The following is a 4,585-nucleotide window of genomic DNA, read 5'->3' on the forward strand; positions in this document are numbered from 1 at the left end:
GTGGTAAACCAATGTAGCAGTCAGAAAGGAGGAAGTTATGAGCAGTCAGCACACAGGAATGATTGACAGCATTAAGACCCTCCTCCTGCCTCTGATTGGTTGATCCTGACGAAGCGGTGTATTTGTTCCGATGACAGTAAACTTATATGGAGAAGGCACAAATTCTCTCTCACATTATACTGTCACAACAGAGTTATCTTTTTAACAAATATGAAGAAACATTTTTCATAAGAGCTACATACTGCTGCTTTACGTCAGAAAAGATTAATTTCAACTAGTAATCTGTAAGCTCTTTCTACATGAAAGAAAATAACCTGGCTCACTCTGAATGACGACTGCTGCGGTTCAAATTAAAACAAAGTGATCGTCATGCTAAGCAGGCTCATTAAGTGTAAATTCCCATCTCAGACTTGCTTGAAACAACAAGGCATTCCTCATTTTGCCTGGAAGCAGATTTACTCTTGTAATCAGATAAATGCTCCCCACTCACTCCACAAAAACTGCAACTAGCACCAAGTTTTCCTTTTAACTTGCATTTTCAGATTCCCCTCACTCACCGTTGTACCTCTAACGCTAACGGCGAAATGCTAATTATTCACCTGCGGCTTCGCTCAAGATAACCTCTACCAGGCCTCCCATTGTTCCCCCCCCGCTCTCTGTCCCGTCCGCACACAAACAAACACAAACACACACCGCAGCCTGATGGGAGCAGCGTGGCAGGTGGGATCAATAGGGCTGAAACCTGTCCAGAGCGTTAATCCATCAGCGGCGAGTGGAGAGAAGAGGCAGGCCAGGAGAGACATTTGCTCACACACAGGCCGCAGCTCTTCCTTTTGTCTTTTTCTTTTTACCACGCTGTGTTAAGTGGTTGTCTGAGAAAAAGTTTTTAACCAAGAAACCGCCTCCTCCCATGTACGTTCTGCTGTTGTAGCAGAGAGGTATGACACTTCATCCAGCATCCTGAATGAGCTCTTTTGAAAATCAAAGTCAAGAGTTTATCAGTTGTTCCAGATGTTTGAAGGTCTTGGGTGTCAAAAGCTACCTTTCATACGTGGGAAACAAGCATCTGTTTGTTAGCTGTGCCTCCTGGTTGGCAGCTAAACATGAGGCTACTTTAGGTTTTTACTTGAGTTCCCAGAAATGTATGAAAGCAGAATCTCTCCTACTCTGCGTGAAGCATGTTGTTTAATCTTAGCTGTTTACAAAACGCTCCATGCGGTCCAGTTTATATGCTAAGCTCTGGAAACGAGCTAAGGTTCAGGAATGATTGTCCACAGCGACCTCTCTTGTTCCACAAAATGACTTCATTCTCTTCTCTATTTGTTGCAGTGGAAGAATTTTTATTGTTGTTTTATAGAGAACATCTTGATAATGTACAACTTTGGTGTGGAGGGGAATCGCCATGACTGACTGCTGAGGGCAAATTCAATTAATGTCCCTCCTCTGGACAACAGGATGCATTATTTACTGCTCCCAGTGCAGACGTGTTATCGCTCAGCTTCCACCAAAAAGCTGCTGCAGTTGGTTTGCTTTTGTTTTTTGTGCAGCATTAATGTCCAGCTAGCGTATTAACGGGCTGCCAGCTAATGTCTGCTCATCCAGACGGCAACATAACAGGTTTTTTTGAGACTCAAATCCTTATGTTGTGGTGAAAGTCTGTCAAAATTTAAAGACGAAACTTAAAGTTCATTTAAAGATGGGGTACAGACATCGCTAACTGAGTAGCTACACAGAATTTTCTTGTGCAAGAACGTTCGCTAATGCCAATATTATCAATATTATTATCCAACAGCGATACAAGTCGGCATCAGTATCGGATTGATGCTCGTATGATAAAATCGATACTTTAGTTTTACATTCCCTCTTGAAAATTTATTCTAGTTTTGGTTTTGTAGTTTCTCAATTCATCCTCAAAAGATTTTGTTTTGATTTGTTGTCAGGAGATAACTTTGCACATTTGTTTATTCAGAAAAAGATGCAAATAAATATGTTTTGTTTAGCTATTGTTTTATTCTTATCATGTTTATATGCTTTCAAAATATGTTGAAGACACTCGTAACTTTGTTCAAATTCTGTCCTACGTTTTAGCAAAACATTTTAAAAGAAAAAAAAACAACAACAACAAAATAAAAAGCTAGAAGTCTGATGATGCATCAAACTTGAATAAAAAGTATTAATATCGGTTTGCTGCATTTACTTTGTATCAGATCAGTATCAAAATATTGTCCACCTCTATGGCTCAGGTGTTAGTAAACTACTTCTCAGGATTGTTTTGTGACAGTAAAACAACAAAAATTGTTAAAACTACTTGCACACTATTTTGAAAATGGCTGCAGACTCACCCAGTTGTTCACTATGAATGTTCACTGTAAACAAACAAACTGATTCCAGAAATGTTAAGATGTTGTACTTCTTTACAGCGAGTTTAAACCAATCAAAACCAGCACCAGATGCAAAAATATGCATAAAGATGTATTACTTCCTACATGAGTGTTTTGCTATAATTAAATTTACGCTGCATTTGAGGCGATACGGAGAGTTGCTATTTGCTTGGCAGGTTCAGCTGTCAAAAGCTTTGTAAAAAGACAAATCTTTTCATGTCATGGAGGTAAAATATATAGAATCTGTATTAAATCAGTAGATTTATTTCCTTTGATGTCATCAGTTGTGCTTTTTCTACCGATTTAGTTTTATGATTCGACTGTCTGATGTCCACATCTGAACTAATAGGTGTGGAAGGAAAGGAAGACTGGAAATAAATTTTATGGAAATTAAATAAATAAATAAAAAAAAGTAAAACCAACACTATAAAAAGTTTAGGTTTGGCTTTTTAAAAAATGTATATCTATATTGTTTACTGTGAATTAGTGTAATTTATAGTAGACGTTTACAATAAAAACAAAAGCAAGTTAAAACCGCAAGAAAACAGAATGTAAAAACCGTCAATTTGAAAATTACTCAAAACATGAGTAAACAATTTTTATTATCTAGTAACCATTTCCTTACAGTTACAAGAAGAAATAGTTTCCAGTTCTACAACACACACACACACATATAATCTACGGTAAATGTTTTTTTTACACATAAAAACAGCACTGATAATATAGAAAAGCAAAAAAAAAAAGAAAAAAGAAAAAAGACAATAGAAGATACTGGAGAGTCTCCATCACTCTGATGGGCGGGGAGCCAGTCAGCCTTGCCTCCCTGGAAGGCCCCAGTCTGATTCAGTGTAAAACAATTGGCAGGAGGGATGTGAATCTCTCCCTCTCATTGCTTCCTCCCTCTGTCTCTCTCTCTTACACACACACACACACACACATTGAGTCAGGGATGGCAGAAGACCAACAGCCTGCGCCAGTGGGCGTAGTGGGACCGCCGGGCATGCTGGGACCAGCCACGGGAGTTAAGACTCGCTGAACTACAGCTGCAACCAACCCAGCCATGGCCGCAGTGAGAGGGACACGAGCTCCAACACACTGCCACAGATACACTCAGACACATATGTTCTCCAATAGCGCGCACACACACACACACACACACACACACACACACACACACACACACACACACACGCGAACATAACTGCTGTCTGGTCCCATGCCATGAGTCTCAGCTGTGCCAGCCCCCTTCCTCCCTCCCCACCCACAGGCCCTGGACCTCCCGCGTATCCCTCCCTCCCCTCCTCGCCCCCCTCACCGCTCCTCCCCGTCGGTAGCCTTTGTGGGCTAATTAGCGGTGAAATTGGTGAATTGCAGGCTCGGGCACACGCATACATACACATTCACCCACACATCCCTCCCTCCCTCCCCCAGCCCAGAACCTCCCCCCTCCGTTATTCACACACACACACACACACACGCACGCACACACACCCACACACACATATACAGTTGGTAAATTGCAGGCTCAGGCACAGCAGTTGCAGACACTTCAGCATAGCCAAGCGCCACTTCAGCCCCTGAAAAGCCTCTGAAATGGGGCATGCAACACAAAGACAGGAGTGGAGAGGAGAAGAAAGGGAACCGCGGTGGGGAAGGCGAGAAGGAGCGCGCGCGGGAGAGAGCGAGAGAAAGAGAGAGAAAGAGAAAGAGAGAGAGAAAAGTCGGAGGAATACATTTCGCCTCGGTTTTTCTCATCGCTCTGGAGCGCGTTGGCACCGCTCACGGTATATACGGGGAAAATTAAATTAGTGCCGTTTTGTTTTTGTCTCTTTCTCTCTCTCGTCGACTTCTGGTCCAGACGTCTTTGTCGGAGAGCTACCTGACTCTCACCTGTGTGCCATCGGCTCACGTCGAGGAATCGCTGAATGTCTCTTTCGCCCCCCCCCCCCCCCCCTCTCTCTCTCTTTCTCTCTCTCTTTCTCTCAGAGTAAAAGAGCTTCCAGTCTGTAATGATTTCTGTGATGGACGACACTCATTCCATCATCCCACCCCCACCCCATAAATTACCTCTCATATTAACAGGCAGTATTAAAACCCTGCAACGTGTCAGGGCTCTCATTTAAAATTAATAAGTGGTAATTATGGAGGGAGGGAATCTGATGAGGAAACATGGAAGGCTGAACAAGGTGTACAAGTTAAGGAAG

This window comes from Gambusia affinis, linkage group LG17 (genome assembly GCF_019740435.1).
Source record: "Gambusia affinis linkage group LG17, SWU_Gaff_1.0, whole genome shotgun sequence".
Taxonomy (NCBI): Eukaryota; Metazoa; Chordata; class Actinopteri; order Cyprinodontiformes; family Poeciliidae; genus Gambusia; species Gambusia affinis.